Below are 20735 nucleotides of genomic sequence, written 5' to 3' on the forward strand. Positions count from 1 at the left end.
ACGACCGAACGAAGCCCGAAAACAGCGCCAACGAACGATCGCCGCCCGGTCGTTCCGGATTCGCAGAAAACCGAACAACGGAATTTCTTCCGCGAAACCCAGAACGAAAAATTGAAACGACTCCGGCCGAGGCGTTCGGCCGCGCGCCTCGCGAAAGCTCTCGGTCCAATTACGAGAATTGAAGAGCTCGGGGATCCTCCAATTCTTCCCGTCGTTCCCCACATTTCTCCCGTGGTGCCGGCGAATCAAAACAGAATTCTCGCGAACGAGGAAGGCGTGGACCGGGATCCACGCTCCCCGATTGTCTTCCACGTTTTCGGCTCTATTTATACTGAAACTGACAACGAAAATAACAGTTCGCCGGTCTCGTCAAGACACGCCGCATCGTTCACCGCGAACCTTTCTTTTTTACTCCCGGCGACGAGTATCGTCGGGGTTTCGCTACACTATTTCTCCGCTAAACGAGCTGCCCGCGGGTTCCCTAATTTTACGGAGCGATACTTTTAAAGTTGCGTCTCCTCGGTGTAAGTCGCAGCAACCGTGCGCGTCGTATTCTTCCATCTGATTTTAGAATCTCGCGTCTCGCCGGGACGAGAGTTATGCTGCTGGAGGAACAATCTGTTTTATCAATCACGCGTACTCGTAGCGATTCACTGCTTTTGGAAGCGTAGATTACATCTGCGACTTCTAAATCACTGCTTCACCTGGATAGTTTCCCTGTTTCTGAACGAGCACCAGGGAATCGACAGCATTGTGTATTTTGAATATGTCTCAGTCTTGGGATCTCTAACAAGAGAGCTAGACATATAAATCTGTTTTTGAAGGGAACTCTATGAATGTTATAGTATTCATGTCTAGAAATGAAAAAACGTGGATTCTTTGACGACGATCCTCTGTTTTGGAGAGAAATGAGTTTCGACCCTTAGCACTCCAGATGGTTTTGTAATCAGCAACTGCAACTAATTTTTATGGTATTCCCAGCGAAAATGAAAATGCTATAACGTTTCTCAGATTTTTTATTTTCTTTCTTAGTGCAAAATTTGGATGTGTGAAGGATCTAATAATTGGTAGGGTAGTTTCTTTAAGATTCACTGAAATATCTAATATTCCTGGTGCAGTATTGGAGCCTACAGAGTTCAAAGGGTTAAGTTTGTATGTCAATGTAATAGACCATTAGAAGAAGCCTTTAGCAAAAGCTATGACGCTGGGTCGCAAGTTCCGAGTCTACATGCTTGAAATTCTTCTGTTTCTCCGCTTTTCTTTATTCCCTTTGAATTACATCTATCTATATATTATATATAATTTAAATAATTTATATTTTATTGTTGTAATATGATTTATCGTCTTAAGAACGGAAGACCATCGTCGAGAAAGCCACGAGGGTTCATTTCTAGATACTACAAATGCTCAGGATTTCATTGAAAAACATTTTTATGCCTTCTTGTAAGATCCTAACTTCTAACTTCATTTTCTTTTTCTTATATAGTGAGCTTCATATACTTTCGAATGTCAGACAATTATAAATCCACGTCAATGGAAGGAGATTCAATCAAACGACTTGCCGGACTTGCGGACTCTAGGGTTGCTAGTAAGTTGTATTTTCAAGTGCAAGGCTGCCCGGACTAAATATATCGCGTTACATATCTCGGATCACGAGGAACGCAGCACCTGGAACGAGTCCGAAAAGTGCGGAGATCGAGAGAACGCCGAGATAAACGCGCAGGGCCTCGATGACGTCCCAAATCAAGACGCAGCCTCGCGATTCCGCGTTGTCCGCGTTCGGCTCCTCTATTTTCGCGGCATCCGGCCACCTGCGGAGCCTCAACGCGGCCGTGGGACGCCGGCGAGAGAAGGAAGCGGCAGCGGGCGCCGCGTCGTGCACCGGTGAACTCTATACTCCTTTCCGAAAAGAACCGAATCGCATCGTAACGCTTTCACGCCAGCGTTGTAATCATCGTTTTCGCCGATCTAGCGGAGAAGTTGTTGAAACTTCGAATTATTCAAAGTCTGGAGGAGCGAATTAATTATCAGCTAACTGGCAATCTTTTCGAGCAGCTGAATCAATTTGATGAAGCACATATTTAACTTAATGATGCGACTCTCAGTCACTTATGAGAATAACAGGAATGATTAAAATATTATTGCTATCGTTTATAGGACAGAAATTTTAGAAGTCCAAAGAAACTTTTGGAAGTGTAATATGAAATAACAAGAAAATTTGAGTACGAAGTTCAAATGTGACTGAAAGCCACATCGTGGTCCGATTAAGGTTAATGATACACTTCGTCTGATGTTCCATTGGAGTGAGCCATGTTAAACATTGGAAAGCAAGAAGTTATTCATGTTCAGTGTCCGATTGCAGGCGCGAAGGGTCAAAGTCGGCATTACAGCGGCGTTCGGCGGCGAAAGGATTAAAACATCATCGGCGATATTCGCGTTTGTTATAGCCAGCTCCATGTGCGAGGAATTCGCGGCGTTCCACAGGTCTGCGGGCCGTAAATTAAGAAACGCTGCTCTAGACCTCTAGAGAGGAACGAGAGCAGAATGGGCGCGCGCATCAACGCACACGGAACACCAGTCGTAATGTCAATAAACCGTCGCGGCTCCTTTTCCGAGAAGGTGTGCCGTGCTCGTGATATGCACGTGGATGCGATCAGTCCATCGGGCAAATATTTACGAATACCGAACGACTTCCGCGCGAAGGACTCCTTCGCGCTGCGATAATGGCGGCCGGTGAATTTGCGTCTGAGATAGACGGCGTGTTGTCGGCCTCTAGATACTTTGATGGAATCTTGGAACTTGTTACCTTGTGCCAACATTCCGACGGATCGAATCGAACTTGCTCTCGGGATACTGGCACGTGGGGTCTTTCTTTAGCTCCTAGTTGCATCTTGAATCCATCATCGTGATTTGTAGCAAGTAGTCCAGTTGCTTCCGTTAGCGCGCGGGGAACTGGAATCTTGGTTGAACTAGATCGAACTGGAGTAAAGTTTCTGTTCGCCGTTGAACTAGGTCTGTCTTTGTACCCTAATTCGCTGTGAATCTCGAGCCTTTGATCTAGGAACTATCTAATATCTCCGATTAACGCAAGAAGAATTATAGCTGAGTCGTGGGTTAAATTTGAATTGAATTCGATGAATCGCGGCGTTCGTTTCGTTCAAGTTGGGTCTAAGATCCGTGTAGACTCGGCTAAGTCCCAGGTATTTTTAGATTAAGACCAGGAGCAAGTGCTCGGTCGGGGTCTGGACCGAACCTCTTATTTATGCGGCGAAGAAAAGTGCGCGTCGGGGTTGCGAGTGATTTACAGTGTCCCTTGATTAATCGAAAGAGGAAGAAGCCGGCGAGAAAACGCGGCGCGCGGCCTCTCTTTCCAGCGAGTGGCGGAGCGCTCCGCGGAAATTCGCTAATTATAGATCGACTAGCGACGAGGTGAACGCGTTCCCGTCGACGCCGACGGCCACGACGATCAACTCGCTTGGACTTGAACCAATCCTGACCTTCCCTGCTGCGTCGTGTCGACCTAGAAAATTGCGTGCGTCGTATCCGTCGCGGCGTGACGGACACGAGCCATATATAGTATCACGTCTAGCCGAATACCGCGACCGGAAGTGTTCGACGACTTCATCAAACCGACCTCTCCGATAAACTGCCGATTCCGATGATTCCATCGCGAACCTTGGATTCCGGGGAAAGAAATTTCAACCGAAAGGGACAATCGTTTTTAGGTTAGGATACTCATGGCCGCCATTAGTACGCTATTACCATGTGCTCTTTCTTGTCGGTATCGGAATGCTAAAATTATTCAATTCAACGTAAGTTTCATTCATGTTATAGGCATACGTGTATAGTTTCGCTTCCGAATCATGCGACCGTTCCCTTTTGACTCTAAAGCATTAGCATAACTGATAAATTTGAAGCAAATTATTCTGACGTATCTAATCGGACCGAAGGGAGCCGTAGATATAGGCCCTTTATCGCATGGTAAATGTAAATCTGCTACCCTCATCGGTGCCATAGCGGTATGGGGCACCGTGGAGAAATGCCCGGTAACGTGAACGCTTATCACGGCCCCGTGGCACATGAGTTTTTTTCACCTACCGCGCGTTCAATTCCACGCGATGGTCTAGTTTCGTTCGCGTCCAACTATTTCTATGTCACGATCGTATAATTCCATACATTTGGTTCGGAATATCTTTGATCGTGCCGTTGCGTTCGTAAAATTGCAATCGAAGATAAAGCACGGTACGGGGCACAATTTCATGAACTGCGAAGCGAGGACTGTTCCCCATTTCCCTCGCGATCGGCGCGTCCCTGTCGCTCTTTCACGCGACATTCTGCATATTCCGCATGCAAAGTCGATCGCCAGTTCCTTCCCGCGGTAATTAATTCGATGCGAGCCACACAAACAATCTATAAGCGTCCCAAACAAATCGACTTCGCGAGCACCGATCGCTGGAAAATATCATTCGAAATCATGCTCATCTAGAAATAATTTCGTTTCCTCGAACTAGAAATCTCAGAAAAATTCCGAGCAACGCTAGAACGCTTATTTCCAACGAAAGCTTCGTTCCAATTCGATCGAAAGCAATATCTGATGTCAGAAAACAGCGCTACATCGCTCGGACGCGGGATCCATGTCGTGAACGAGAAATTCGCTGGAATCAAATTGAAAATGACCTTTGATCCAAGAAAATCACACCGACAGCTGCGGACCTCCTAGGAAATCGGGGTCGCAGGGGTCGTCCTCGGCCGACCGTTTCGATTTCCGTGTTTTCCGCAGGGTCAGGCCTCGCCCCATGAAAATTAATTTCCGTCCGATCGACCGACCGGTTGGAAATCGTCCAGGCGTCGCTCGCGGGGGAGGCTCGTGAAAGAAAAGGAATTGGGTTGGAATGGAGTGGCGCGGTCCTAGGCAGCGGCGGTGGGCGGCGTATCGGGCCGAGTGCCGGAGACTGAAATTTCTGAAGCCCGCTGCGACCGTGACCTTACCAAATGCGTGTGGCTCCGCGGAGCGTGTGTCGGAGCGGCGAACCGAACGGTGGCGAACCCGAAGGGTGGCGCAGAAACGAGCCTCAATTGACGCGAGGATGCGTGCCGGGTAATTAACAGCAATTGCTGCTCCCGCTGCCGACGGTCGTTAATATTCGACGCATCGATGGCCCCTAATTCGACCGCCACTTTCGCGGCAATTGCGATTTCAGCGGCTGGCAACGCGGTGATTGCCGAAATCTTTGTATCGCTGCGTTTTTCGGGATTGTTCGCGGGATTATTCATTCGATGTACTGTAGACGTAACGTGGACGATGTTTTGGGTATGCTTTGTTTCGTCGATAGATTCGAAGAAGACTGTATGTAGATTCTGGAGAGATACTGTATATCTAGATTTACCCCTTGGTTACTGTTGTAAAATGTTACAATAATTGCAGTGAAGCTCGCTTAGATCTGACGTGAGTATATTCGAATTCAACAATTGTATTGTTAGTCGTGTATTATGGAAATGTGATTAGTTTAGATTGGTTTTATTTTGTTCGGTTCAATGTTTTTGTGGTTTCGATACAGTTTCTTGGAATATGTATCAATGCAAAATTTTGCCGTAGCGAAAGGGTTAGAGGGATTGTACATATCTGGATTAGTGAGATGGCGTGTAGATAGATTGGATTCTATATATCTGGATTATATAGGAGATTTTAAAAATTATAGGCGTGATCAATCTTGTAGTTTTAAGGGGATTAGTAAATGAAGTGAAGAAGGAAATTAGTAAATGAAATGATCAACACTGTACACAGTAGAAAGGGAAGCACGAGAAACATTTTTGTTGGTAAATAAAGCAGTTAAAAGTTTCTGTAGAAATGACGGGAGAAAAGATTCCTAGATGGATGTTATGAAAAGGAGAATTGCAACGCGCCTCCCACGATAAACTCGGCGAACTACTTTGAAGGGGAGCCGAGGTGCGCGTCGGAGGGAAGGAAAACTAATTTCGATGGAAAGTGAGGAGGAATCACAGCCGAGCGATCCGGGAATGGAATAAGGGATGAGGAGAACAAAGCCCTGAAATGAAAGTTTGTGTTTGCAGAAGATAAAGAGACCGAGGCCGAGGTGGTGCTCGAAGAACTGAAAGAATGTGGGGAAACTGTGAGACGAAAACGGAAGAGCGTTGCAGCCGACGTGAATCAAAGTTCAAACACCGAGTGTTTTCCTTTCCCAAACGGAACATCGGCTGAAAATACTGTCCAATTGCGTGGAAGATAATAATCGATCTAAACATTAACCAACGTAAACATCGATCTCAATATTAATCAATCTAAACTCTCACTGCTGAATTACTAAATAAAAATACCCAAAACATCCAAAAAAATAAATTTCGCGACCTCCCCTCGATCTCCGCGATTAATCTCGAGTCGAGTCGAAGAAACTCCACCCTCCAGGGAGAAGTAAATCTACAGAAAGAGGCGAAGGGAGGAAAATTCGAAGCCACAGCCCGCGAGGAGCCAATAAGGGATGGTTCGGTTCGTCCGGGAGCGAGAGGGAAAAGTGAATCGAGAGAAAGGAAACGAGTAGTCGAGGAGGTAAGAAAGCTTTCGGGCTTTTAAGGGGATAGAGAGAGGCAAGATGGCAGGTGTGGGTGATTGGGGGCGATCGATGAACCCCCGAGAAAAAGCTGGGCTTGCGGCGGGGTGGCTCGGAGTGCCGGCGGGCAGCGGCAAGGCGCGCAGAGGGGAGAGGGACGTGTGCCACGAGGGTGCCACGAGGAGAACGGTGGATGTAAGGGGTGATAGGCCGGGGGCAGGAGGTCACTCGACTCTAGCTGCCTCACCTATGCAATTTCTTTTCGTTCAAATATTATTCGAGGGAACGGTCTCGAAGGGATCAAGCAATTAGGCTGAACCTGTACCGGTTACCGAGACGAGCGTTTCCCTTGGATCTTATAATAGTCCGCTCTATCGTACAATTTCGAACTACTATTCTTTCAAGAAATAGATTACACACTTGGAAACTTGTATCAGCAATCATTGAATCCTATGAAAAATAATCGATGCCTTATTTACTAATCCCTTCGAGTAGAAATTCTATCTTACATCAGTTATGCTTTGAAACCATTCAGATTCCATCGTTCAATAATTAACCCCTTGCCGTACAATGACGAGTAAGGCTCGTGATGATTTGTAAACTAATTTAAAAGAATCAACGTTGTTCATTACCCACGGATCAAACAACTATTCCACTATTATCAATGTATCATCTTCAAATGAAATTTCCACCTGACGTAGAAAATTTTGTATTTCTTACAAATCGTCGATAGTAAAATATTACACGAGCTTAGTAACGAAAGTAAATAGTACGCCAAAGGGTTAATCGCCGAAAACAGTATCTTCCTTCGCTAATAGTATCAACCCTTTCTCCCGCGATGGTCCACCTCGAAATTCAAATTCAAATCGGACAGCAGACTCTCAATTGGGCCGGTCGAAATGAAAAGGTCCCGGGAGGTTAAGGAACTTCTCGTGTTCCTGTGTCTCGACGCAGCCGTCCCAGCGGTCGGACGTCGCGCGTATCGAAAGGGTTAATTGAATCGCGCGGCGCGGCGAGAAAACGTGCGTCGGTAAAGAACGAAGGGAGGGCGGGCCGGCCGGGCCGGGTCAGTTTCGGTGTTCTCACGGCCGCGAATTCTCGCCAATACAAATCGTGACATCACCATCGGGGAATTCGGATTCGAATTGTGCGGTAGCCACGGGGACCGGCGCGGCGCGGCGCGACGCGGTCGAGGCACAAAGAAACGGGGCTTGATTCACCGCCAGCTTGATCCACTGCCAAATCAGCCGGCCAATATTACTTCCATTTAAGAGCGCCGGGCGGCACCCGGTCCGGACGGCCGGGCGCATTCTGTACCACGCATCGGATTCCGTTGATATCAATAAGTAATATGACATCCAGGCGAGGACATATATATACGAGGGTCATCGGGGTATATAAAGGTCGATTGTCTCCTGCCTCTCCGCGGAGACATTCGCCGGCTGTGCTTCGGCTTCTTTTTTTTCCCCTTCGCCGTTTGTTTTCTTTCTTTCCTCCTTCTTTTTTCCCCTTTAAACAACGACCACCGAAGTTAGGCCGTCCTGTGTCCGAGTGCACGAGCCGCGACCACACGCGTCGAAGACGACCCGCGCCGTCTCGCGCGCGTTTCGGATCGTTTAGGGGAATTTAATGGGACACGAGTCTGCCGCGCCGTCGCCCCGCTGATTCGATTACAGCGAGATTGGTGGGCTAGACTGTCTCGTAGAGCGGCTATTAAAAAATGGCACTCTCGTCGCCCGCCAGACGGATTTATGGTGGCCGCAGCCATCCGGACCTGTTAACCCGCGACGATCTCCTACGGTCTGCGCGGCACGAAATGAGATTTCAATTTCGGTAATTGCCGTCGCGTATTATAAATAGCCGCTGCCTTTTTTTATAGGCGCATGGAGACATTGGTCGGAATCCGATCGACAGCGCGGGACGATCTGCTTCGGTTCGATGGGAATCTCGTGAGTTCATCGGTGGAACGTAGAATCGAGATTCCAATGGATTATGCTGCTCGATAGAAGTCGAAAAGTAGAGGATTCTGAATTCTGCGATAATATTCCTTTCAAAATGGAATTCGATAGCGTGCTATCTCACGCGAGGAACGTGGACGTTCGAACGTAATTGGCAGGACGTTGACTTCGCTGAATGTTCTAAGCCTCCCTGTAAACCAGCCGGGTGATAACACGTTTCGCGACCTATGACCTAACGCGCCGCCGACTCGTCGAATCCGTATCTTCCCCACGCTCGATTCCCAAGAAAACACGTTATCGGCGTTTCCGACAGTTGACTGACAAATTGACTGGATACCTCCGACCCCATAGATCCTTACGAGCTACCGAGCAACACGAGGAAACGTCGGGTAAGTGGATTGCAGGATGATCGTGGTCCTTCGGTGAACCGATAAGAATCAATATCCTACGGAGATCGAAGCGAGACTGGAAAAAGCTCGAGGGAATATATCCCGAAGGGACTGTAACTCTCGAATAGTCGACGAATCCAGGCCAACGGAATACTGCCTGTTCATCTTCGTTTCATCTTTCTTAGCCGGAACCTTCGCGAGAACTGCAACGCCCTCGGAGCGAAACAGGCATTCCCGTCGTGCAATGGATGTCCGCGCGGAGCGGGGAAAAGTGACGGGTCACGCGAGGTCAGCGAGGATTCTGATTTCATGCCCAAGGAAATTCAGTCCCGTCTCGCGGCAGCGTCGCACTATAAAAGAAACAGCACCGTCATCGCCAATCAATAAGCCTGAATTTAGGATTCCTCGTAACGGTACCCGTGGACGCTCGCGATCGTGTGCTACGAGGTATTACGTGAAGCGACGCGCGCAGAGGAGATTCGATACGAGAGAATCGGCGATACGAGTCCTGCCGGAATAGTGCGCATAAATATCGCTCGAATTCATCCGCCGGTAATCCTCGAAAAGAAGGACTTAACCCTTTGCACCCGAAGCGTTTCCGCTATAAATATTCGCCGTTCCGCTGATGAGATATCGATCAAATTCCTCGCGAGCAACGTAGAGAAGCGTGACGCCATGGATCGAACAACTATTTTACTCGAATACAAAGTTCAATATAGTACTACAACTGATTACCATTAACCAGTTAACTGTGTTTGACGAGTATACACATCATAAAGCTTGACATGATACTAATTCTTGATGAATTCTTTATTTCTTCGCATGAACATATAATTCTTTGTTTCGCTTTGATCTTTCATTAAAGTATACTCTACGTGCATTCGTCCTGCGTTCGATGAGTACACGATCAGTACACACATTTTTTTATTTTATTGCGCGAGAACGAGAGGTTTCTCCAACTACCACAGTTAACTGGTTAAATAACTAGAATATACGAGGGTTTCTAATTTCCTATCGAATTAGACGACAGATAGTCTCCAACGGCAAACGGTTAAGAAGTAATATCAATCCCCCGTCGTCGTAATTCCGCGTTCCTCCTCTCGCGAGAGGAATTATAGAACAAAGTGTTTTCGCATTTGCTAAGTGCATTAAGGGTGTGCAAACAGGAGCAACGACACTGGCCGGACGCGAGCGAGGGGCGGAGGCGGCGGCGGCGGCGGACGGACAGAAACAGCGTGGCAGATATTCAACGCCCTGAAAGCTTATTGCTCATCAGGTTATACAACCCCTTATTCGACAAACAGCGGCGTTACTCACTGTCCGCCGGTGATGTAACTCCGTTGAAATTGAAAGTAGCGGTTGCCGGACGATCCACGGAACGATCCTCCGGCATGAATAAAAAATAAACCGCGGAGGGTGGCTCGCAGTTTTACCGGGATGAGTCCCCTCGGAGAACGGCGCGGGGGTTGCGACGCGGCCGGGACGAACAAATTTCGCGGCCGAGATGATGGAGAGAACGATAAAAGGTGGGCGCAGGATGACAATTCGCGTGGTCGGCGGTGACTCAACGCCAGACGCCGGTAATCAAAGGAAAAAGCATGGCCGGCCCGGCTCCCGTGCCCGTAATCCGGGGGTTCGAGCGAAAAGACGAGCAACGGGACCGATATTAGCAATGGGGGAGAAGCAAAGCGTAAGAAACGTAATGCCGTGCAAAGTCAACGCCCTGGCAGCTCGATGGTCGGTGTATTATGCAACCCTCCCAGAACGACCAGTCGAAGCGCCCTCCTCCACCGCCGCCGCCGCCGCCGCCGCCAACGCAGTCGCCACCACCGCCGGAAGCATTGCCACCATCGCCACCACCACTGGTAACTTCAGCTACGCCACGATCGCATGGCCACCTAGAATCGCGACCGCATCTGAATTGGCAGTACAGCGTCGTCCATAAGCGACACACTGCGAGACGCTTGGGAATGTTGCTTGAAGACAGTGGCGATTGTTAGGTAGTTCGCGGGTTAAGTATCTTCGAGTATCTTCGCTGTGGAGATTGATTTCTTTGATGAATGGGTGATTGGTATTGAAGATGGTTTGATTTGGAATTGGTTCGAGGCGATTTTTGAACAGGTTTTCGGATTCGTTAAGATTGCACGGTTCTGTATGATAATGTCTGTCTTGAATATTGTTTATCGGGAATATGGATCAGTGTTGAGTTAGTGTTCGTCATTCGGGGAACGATTATTCTCAGAGAATTTCGCTCTGAAGTATTGCCAACCCCACAGCTGACCTATTCATAAGCATTCATCTACAGTCTTCCTAAAATTTCCTTGTAGAAGCTTTCAACCTGAATTCCTTAACATTTCAAATGAACTTTAATCCCTTCTTAACCCTTAGCACTCCAGGTTGTTTTGTAATCGGCAACTGCAACTAAATTTTATAGTATTCCTAGCGAAAATGAGAAATGCTATAACATTTCTTCAATCTTTTATTTTCCTTAGTACAAAATTTGGATGTGTGGAAAATCGAATAATTTTAGGGTAGTTTCTTTAAGATTCATTGAAATATTTAATATTAGAACTGCTGCAATATTGGAGCCTGAAGAGTTCAAAGAGTTAAAGAAGCATCACCTTCGCAATATATTCTAAAGGAAGAAATTAGAGATTGATCGCGTTGACCTGGTAGCACTAGTGTCACGCAAAATCTCGAATATCCCAGGACGCGCCGCTTCTGTGCCAGCCTGTACAATAAATTCCGATTCCCCGGAATGGCCGTAGGAAAGCAGGAGGGACATGGCCGATATCTATGCGCATAACGTGCGACTGGGAAGGCCTGGCAATTACGGAATGGTCGTCCTGCCCCGTCTCCGTTTTAGCCCGGCCCTCACGTGACCCTCGCGATTATTGCAGTAAGTCAATTTCGCTTCTCGGAAAGAAGCTTTGGCCCGGCGGAGTCGGTAATCTCTACGCGGAATGCTGTTACTCGCCGCGAAACGAATTTAATCGCGAAATCAATAACCAAGGTGGCCAATAGCCACGCGGATCGTCGCGTACTCCACCATGACCACGAGCGAGGGTGCGAAGCAGGCCGACAGGGAGAGAAAGAGAGAGAGACGGACCTCGTCGAGCGTGCACGGAGCACATGGTCGGACCACCACCCGTGACACCAGCTGTCATACAACGCCATTGTCCATTTTTCGACCTTTTTTCCGTGGCCAGCGGCCCGCAGGTGTCTGCCCCCACCAGGCCGACCTACGCGTCGCGCCCGCTTCTTCTTTACCCTCGAACTTAGCGTCATTTAATTAATGGCCGCGCGGATAGGTGGTTCAAGGCTGTGATGCGTGAATCACTGGCTAATTGGGATCAAGGAACGTGGTGGCCGGGGGTTGGCGACCTAACTCGCTGGATAATAGGGGTGGGCGAACTTTTTTTCGGGGCAGCAGTCCCGTAGTTGCATTAATAACGAACCTGTCGCTCCGGTTCGTCGGTGGTGATCAGTGGACGATGGGAGAAACTTCGTCTCTAGTGATATTCTTAGGGAAAAGTCACTTGTTTCTTACTGGATCGTGTTGATGATGAAACGGTAAAGAAAATTGGAAGGTTCCAGTGAATTGTTATCGATGAAATAATAAAGGGAACAATATAGCTTCTGCTAGATCATATTGTCGACAAGATAGTACGTTTATTGATACTAAATCCACCGAGTTAACCTTTCGAAATCCCTCTATAGGAACTTGGAGAATGCGTCCATTGAGACGGATTGATTTACAATTCAGTTTGCGTATCGCTGAATCGATTTCATCAATTTTTTAATAATTCCTCATAGAAGCATCTGTTGTCTTTCTAATAATTGCGAATTGAAGAAATCAAGACTGGGCCGTCCTGGTAGTTCCAGCGCTGAATTCGTCCAATCCGAGCGAGTAATTTCGTAGAATCGAACGGAAGGCCGTTCTACCGGAGATTGAAGGGTGATTTCGCACGAGTGGGCGTGAGTTTCTGTATTCATCGGTGCATCGTGCGTTCGGGTTTCGAGGTCGCGTGGAACCGGCCGAAACCAGGTCCTGAATTCGGGTCGCCGTCTTTTGTACGGGGCGGGAAAGGGTTGCCCTTTCGGCATTTCCAAACCAGTTCGACGGAGGGCCGCGACAATGGAGAGGAAAAAACGGATCCCTTCGGCGAGGGAATGGAAACCCGCGGTGACAGGTACGATAATGCGTCCTTTCAGAGAAAGTGGTCCCCTCCGCGGCGCAACGGGAAAAGTTACGCGGCCCCGTTCCGCCGGGCAGAGATCTTATAATCGAGCACGCCCTCGAGAGCCTCGATCCTCGATCTCCGATTCTCGAAATCATTCGGTCACGGTTCGAGGAAACATTCGATCTCGATCTCGATCTTCGTTCCTCCAGTCGTTGATCCGTTCGCGACAGAATGACGAATTCCCGATTACAAAGTGAAATTACTCGCGCACGTGACTCGGCCGCGGCGAAACGCGTGCGAACCGCCGGGCTGTTGAGTAACGACGGACTGACGGCCGCTGACGCGATGACAAACCGAAAGCCGCGAATCGAACTCGATTACATAAGCGGAATCCGTTTCTTCGACGAAACTCGAGCGCGGGAATCACCCGGCTGGAAACGGAAGACCGAGGCGAGACGAGTCGCGGCTCAGGGTCGTTCGATCGAATTCGAATCGAATAACAATCGACCGTGTCCCCGTTCACGCGTCGATTACGGGGATCTTGTGTAACGCTCTTCTATCGGAAATCATTGATGATTCGATATCGTAGTCCTTGCGTTACATTATCTAGTTAACTGTGGCGCTAAACGCATTCTGACGTCGATTTTTCTGTTACAACTGTATTCGAGCAATTGAATCGCTTTAAATCTTTGCAATATTAGAGTCGTTTACGTATAATCAGAATGTTGAGTATCCCCAAAGGTTCTTTAGCAAATTAGAGCATCGTTATGAATTACAGTGGAATTAACATCGTTTCGAACGATAGGTGGAGAATATTGTTCGACGACAATACCGTGGTTCGGGGATCGATTTCGGAATTAAGCCCAGTTCGCACGGGCCTATGGCATCTAATTACCGTCCCATTATGGCCTGGCTGAATTATGCCCCCCCCCCCGTTCGTTTATTCAGCACAGAATGGTGGCACTCGGGACGACGGATGCGTACAATGATCATACTGTAAACGTGCGAAACCATTACAATAAACCAGCAGCATTCGCTGGTCTGGCGCCGGGACGCGGACAAAGGAGGCCCTTAAACGTGTCGCGAAAAGTTTCAAAACAAGGAACATTTGTGGCTCGCCTGGGACGGCCACCGATCGCCCTGTACGTGGAACAATATTGTTCTTCTGACAAAAGAACTCGCGAAGGGAACATTAAGACGCCGCGAGGAGCCACGATTACCGGGTTATTAATGGGCAATCGGTTACACCTATGAATAGCTAATCAGATCTTCGCGCAACAATAGTGCAAGGGAATTTATGTGCTTCCTAGAAAAATGTTCCTCGGGTTCAAAGGCTACCTAAATGAAAATGCAAGGAATAATCTGCTAAATATGTATTCCTGCTGCTTTCACTTTGTCCCTCCGTCAACACCAGAGGTTAATGCGGTTGAGTTCATAAAAGAATAATTGAGGAAATTAATGCTTCAGCTTCCGAAATGATTATACGGTATATACGGAAACTATAAAAAGAATTTCTATAGTAAATCCCTGAGTAACTAAAAAGAATATTATTTATTCCATTAGAATGTACAAAGCTCAGAAAATATCGTACCGTAAAATTTCGTATTTAACACTAAGTCTTGAGTAATCTGTCAATACGTGAAATGTGGAAATAAAATACCATTGTCCCCCTTATTTTCTAAATAGATCCCTTGTTAAGTTTAAAAAAATGTCATCTATATCTGATAAAAATAAATTGAATATTTCTAGTGACAAATTTTTCGAGTGCAAAGGGTTAAAAAATCGCCTTAACCGCATCAGCTTCCGACTCGTATCAGACTTGCAGCGAGGATGTCGAACAGAACTTGACAAACACGGATATCACTCAATTCCTTCGAACGAAATATTCCTCCGTTATCAATTATTACACTTCGGAGCAACCGTGTGCATAGAATATATCCATGATCTCTCCCTCCTCCTTGAATGATGAACGACAAAGTGGTTGTATCGATCACGGTTGAAACGGAAACCATAGGTCAAGGGTTTACAGAAGAATCCGAAGCAACTTGAATCGGAGGACTTGTCCTATCGGCCTTATATGGCGCCGGGAACCACCCTGTGTAACCGAAGAATTTATATTTAGCGAAATAAAGGGAAAAGCGGCGCGTCGCATGGGAAAACAAAGGAGAAAAATATCGCCGGGGCGTGTTTGTGCAACGTGCTCCTCGGAAATTAGGGGCTCGGGATCGATCGTTAGCGAAGGCGACGCTCGGAACGGGGAGCCACGATTTAACGCTCCCCCCGCGGCGGCACGGAGAAAACAATTTTCCGTTTCGGCACGCGGACGACGCACGTTCTCCCGGTGTTTTTTGGCGGCCGGGGAAACGGAGGAACTTTTTCGGAATGATGGACGCAAAACAACTGCGGCGCACACCGCGGCGTGCGTCGAGGTGCGTAAACTCCGTTCCATTTTAAAGTTTCACGGTGCCGGGCGACGGCGACGTCGCCGACGATAATGTCGCCGCGGGAAAATCGGCTGAATTATCGCCGCTAACGGCTGCGGCCGTTATTTTAACGGCGCCCCGAGACGAACCAGACCGATAAATAAGCGGTTCCAACGCGGATCGTTGCTATTGTCGATCTCGAAATGCGCTCGACCATTTTTAGGACAATCTCCGAAATGCCCGACGATGTGTTGATTAATTTCGTTACGCGGGCTGGATAACGGCGAAATTTATCAGACGCTGGCAGGGTGCATTGTTCCCTGCGATGATTGTGCTTTAGGAACTAGGAGAACTATTTTGTGTCAAACGTGGAACGTTGAAGAAAGAAATATAATAGTGACGAAGGTTAGAATGTTTCAAGCTTGAGTTCGATATTGTTAAGCGATAGAACGAACGAAAATCTAGGTGTAAGATATTGTTCGGCAATTAACTCGCAGCGTGTCCCTATTAAAAGCGTCCCAGCTTCGTTTACCTGGCGCGTCCAACGTGCCGCCACGCTTCCGCAGCCAGGTTCACAGAAAAACGATCGTAATCTGAAGAGACACTGTTGACCGTGTCCCAAAGGCGGCGCGCTGGAAAGAGACGTTGTCTCAATCCCAATCGCAACTGTCGCTACTTTATTCTATCGGAGATCGGGCGCAGGTTCGAGCGACTTAATTAAGGTTCCTCGGGACGGAGAACAAGGAAGGCGGCGGAGAGGATCGAAGCCTCGCGGCGAGGAACAACCGGGTGACAAATAGGTGTGTCGATCTAGCAGACGCCGGCAGGATCTAATTTACGATAAAAGTAAAATCGGCCGTGCCGGCTCGTGTCTCGCAAGATGGGGGACAGGGGAACGGTGTCCCGATGGTCTCTGACTCACCCCTCGGCGAGGAAGAATTATGGCCGTCGAATGTCAGCGGCCGGCTCATAGAAATCCGAGGTTTTTCTTAGAAGTCTACATTTACTCGTGGTTTGAAGGGAAACTCTCGCGCGACGCCAGGACCCCGGAATAATCGGGACCGTTCGATTACGCAATGCTAATAGCAAACATGACGGACGCGAAGGGAAACCGGGCTATTCATAGTTCGCGACCGGCGCGGACAACGCCGTGATTTCTCGAAGTTCGTTCAACATTTATTTTCCCATTTACCGCGGCGAACGCGTTCACCGTTCACCCTGGAAAGATCCGGCGCGCCTTATCTGCGCGCATTACCATTTATTTCCGACGTGTTTCCCGGGGAACAATGGCTTCCCTGAAGTGGCGAGGATTTTTCGGTATCGATCTCGAACGGACGAACGATGACGTATAATTATTTAGGAGCTTTCTGCATCACGGAAGTCGAATATTCTTCGTGTTTCGTGCGTGGAACGTTTGAGAAACTTTTCTGTAAGCTTTCTACGGGGGAGTATGATGAAAGATAGTCGAAGTTACGACAGTTTAGGGATGGATATTAATCCAAGGAGCATTCGAGCAATCGGATACATCTTCATCACGAGGCAAGCAGGGCGAAGCCATCGCTGGGAGAGGGCGAGCAAGAAAAATTGCTCCGTCGCCTTATAATCAGTTCATTCGGCAAAGGTAATCGAATCCGCTTGACTCCTCGGCGAGGAATTTTTCTCTCGGCCACTTCTTACGTAAATGGATTACCCGGAGCCGCCAGCGGGACTCGCCGGTCGTAAAATCGTTACAGCGAGGGAAAACATGGACAACGCTATCGCTTGGAAATTAATCAGCCGAGGAATTGAAGTGGACGTAACTGTGAAGCACGCTGAAGTATGAATGCGCTGGAAAATCTAGATACCGGTGATTGCAAATAAAGCAGGCAATGACGACAGATTTTCTCGGTAACCGAGGATAGCATTAATATCGAACATTCGTTCCGGAATAATTTATTCCGAAACAAACCAATCACACTCGTTCTCTTCGTTAACCTTCGCCACGTCTGTTTCCAGTCAGCTCTTTTACTCTACTCTCCTATTAAATTCGTCCAAAGTTCTAAAGTAGGTAACAAACTTCATTAACACCTTGTAGAAATTACTCGCCATGCGTGTTCTCCGTGCGTGACTTACAGATTATTCTACAAGCAAACGTTGCGACGAAAATGATTGTATTACCTTTACGAATAGACACAATTGAACCTGTTCGACAAACTCGAGTTTGTTTTGCAACAGTTGTGCCACAGAGTTGCCAGAAAGTGAAATAGCGTAAGCAGGGACGTTTGAGACGAAACGAATCGTAAGGCGAGGGGTTCATTTGCAGTGCATCCACGTAAATTACTCCGAGCCGACGCGACGGTGAAAAAGTCACGGTTCCCGATCCACAGAAAAAGAAACGGTGCTAAGCCCGCCGGTTCCGTTCGCTCGCGATTCATTCACATCGAAGATTCTGTCCAAGGCCAGTAACTAATCCAAGAGGAGTCTATCGCGCGATCGTCCTCCCTCCGTTCCCGAAATCGCGCGGCGCGGCGACGCGAGGCGGTTCCTCCTCGAAAATATCTAAATTTAAGAAGTGGCGGCGGCGTTTCCTTCGATACGATTTAGTGTTTCTGGCTGTTTTCTCGTGGATCCGGTGGAAAAAGACGCGGCGCGGCGCGGCGGCGGGACGCGGGGGGAGCCCCGTGGTGTGCGCGCGGACGGGTGGCGCGATGGAAAGCGGAATAGAGATGGACGGAAATAGACGGATAGACGAATAGAAGAGAGACCGACCGACCGACGGCGGGCCGAGGGATGGGGGCGAGGTGGCGAGGGAAAAAGGAAGAGGGACCGCGAGAAGGGAGGACGGAGAGGAGAACGGTATGCGAAAAAATACACTCTTGGCACTTGGCATCGGCAGACGACGAGATAAATAGCGCGCGTGGGTGCGGCTCGGCGATGTCTACGGGCCACACGCCACGTTTCGACCGGAACGAGTCAGCAACGAAACCGAGGGACGGGAGGGGGAGGGAAAGGAAAACACGGGCCCCGCGATAGGGACAAAGGTGTTTCCACTGGGAAACACCTTTTACGTCTTTGGGAAAGTGACAGCAGCCTCGCACGACCGTGAACCGTTCGATTCGGTATTATATTCGATTCTCGAAACGGACCGGATTGAATTTTAATGGGAATAATCGTCGCGTTGATCGTTATATCGCGATACGCGATGGATTTTTTATTGGAGCGGTTACCGCGCAGAAATCCGTGGCTCGATGAAGCGAGTTTTTCGAATGCACGTTCCTCGGGAGTTTTAAGCCGCTTATCTCCCGATAAATTATCCCGAACGCCTAAATAATTTAAAAGCTCCGGCGTGTTCCCTCGAACGCTTGGAACCGCTCCAATTTTTTTAATGAAATTACATATCGTGACGAACTTTCTCAAAGCGAACGCTCGCCGAGTCTCTCATTTCTGGGCTTATACAAATCCCCGCAATCGGCTCGACATGTATATATCTTTCACGAGCATCGGCTCGCGCGCGAGCGGTCCCGAACTTTCGTCCGGCGTAGGCATGAAACTGAAAATACCCGAAACTCCGGAGCTCCGAACGCACCGAGCGAAGCTTTCTATCAGATTGGTCGCACGAAATATTTTTCAGGCCGAATCCCGGGTAATATATGCCCGAGCACCGGGAGAGACGGTACAATACCACGCGACCACCGACGGGCAAGATCGATTCCTCATCAGCCGTTCGTTCGGAACGAGACCGTGGAGCGTGTGTATGTGTGTGTATGTGTGTGTGTGCGCGTGATTCGAAAGAGAGTGAACTGTACCGACGAAAAATAGAAGGAGAGGAAAGAAAAGAGAAACGAGGAAACACTGGGACAAAAAAAGAGCGAAAGAAAGGGAATCGATTGGCGAGGCTTAGGGGACGGGCGGACCGGTACGAACATCTCGCGCAACAGTTTTCCACGGCACTGGATTTTGACGCAATGCGTCATATGGTCACTGTCAGACTTGCTTGAGTGGTTCTTCGAGAAAGAAGCCGACCTAAAAAGCTGAATGCACACGGCCGGGGTCCGCGCGCGCTCCGCTGACTGCGAATCATCCGCAATTAGCGCACCGCTCGCTATCCCCTTTTCTCTTAATGAATTTCACCCAATTTTCCCTGCGGTCCTAGGATTCTCGGAGCGCAGAGACCACGCCGCGGCCGGTGGCCGGCTCCAACGGCCGAGCGGAAAGATCGTCGAGGACATTCGCGCGGAAGGGAAGACGGGAGGCGGACACGGCCGGGGCTGGCGAATCGCGAAACAGAGCAGCATTTTAATAATACGCGTATCTGCATGCTCGAGTGGACACGTTGCAGGCGCCAACACGCCGCCGAGAATTTCTCTTATTTTTCGCGAGGCGCCGGGGGCCCTCGCCTGTTTACTTTTCGCGTTTCGAGGCGGCTCGCGTCTACCTCCGGCGAGCACGACCGCCGCGGGCACGGATCGTCCTTCGGGAAAGCCTGGCAAGGGTTGCGCCCGAATCGAGGAACCGCTCAGGAGACTCTCGCGATTGGGCGCGATCCTTATCTCGAGCGTTCCGCGACTTTATCGAGGAGGATGTTTGCTCCACGAGCTTCGAGTTCTCTGCGTTCGTCGCGAATCTGTCCCGAAACCGAGCACGTTATCTTGCCAATGGAATATCGAATCTTTCGCTGACGCGAGGATGTTACTCTCGATTAGGATTTCTGTCTCGTTAGCGATCGATCGGGCTGAGAGATAGAAGGATTCTGTATTAGAACTTGGCAGGGACAGAGTATTACGTCTCCGAATAACGATGTAATATATCCCGAGCTGGAGTTGTGACCCCGAGTCACTTATCTCTTTCAACCCTTGCCCAACAGACTCCAGGTCGATTCTGACCCTTCCCGTCTACGGGCCCCGAGGAGCAAGTCGAAATTGCCTTCCGTTCCATTAAATCGCAATGAGATTCCACTTCTCTGATATCAATATTTAACCTCGTGGAAACGTGGAAACTCCCTTATCTCGCGAATTATTAACGAAGAAACATCTCGCACTCGAACCATCGAGAAGACCGTAAGAAGCAACATCAGCCTACGCGTACACGTATACCCTAAATTCTCATCCCCCACGTTCGTCCTGCGTACCTCCTCCAACATCGTTCAACCAGCGTAAAACAATGAAAGCAACCTGAAGGAAATTTCAGAGAAATTCTCCGTCCAGGCGCCGCGTACTTCGATAAAAGCAGCATCGCG

At 48.7% G+C, this 20735-nt stretch overlaps 2 protein-coding genes across 12 annotated transcripts in view; one reads left to right on the forward strand and one right to left on the reverse strand.

The window, feature by feature from the left end:
• Positions 1 to 20735, forward strand: part of LOC116432686 (uncharacterized) — a 240693-nt gene that overhangs the window by 156680 nt on the left and 63278 nt on the right. Inside the window, exon 13 of one of the 3 annotated variants that reach the window (XM_076368342.1) lies at positions 8446 to 8464. The exons of 1 other annotated variant lie outside the window; for it this stretch is intronic. The gene's annotated coding sequence lies outside the window, so the exon portion shown is untranslated. Of the gene's footprint in view, positions 1 to 1486; positions 1505 to 8445; positions 8465 to 20735 lie in introns of those variants that run through there. One more of the 3 variants, XM_076368339.1, reaches the window with a different exon arrangement.
• The window catches only part of LOC116432708 (protein kinase C-binding protein NELL1), an 85463-nt gene that overhangs the window by 62312 nt on the left and 2416 nt on the right, over positions 1 to 20735 (reverse strand). The window lies entirely within an intron of this gene.

This window comes from Nomia melanderi, chromosome 1 (assembly GCF_051020985.1).
Source record: "Nomia melanderi isolate GNS246 chromosome 1, iyNomMela1, whole genome shotgun sequence".
In the NCBI taxonomy this organism is placed as follows: domain Eukaryota; kingdom Metazoa; phylum Arthropoda; class Insecta; order Hymenoptera; family Halictidae; genus Nomia; species Nomia melanderi.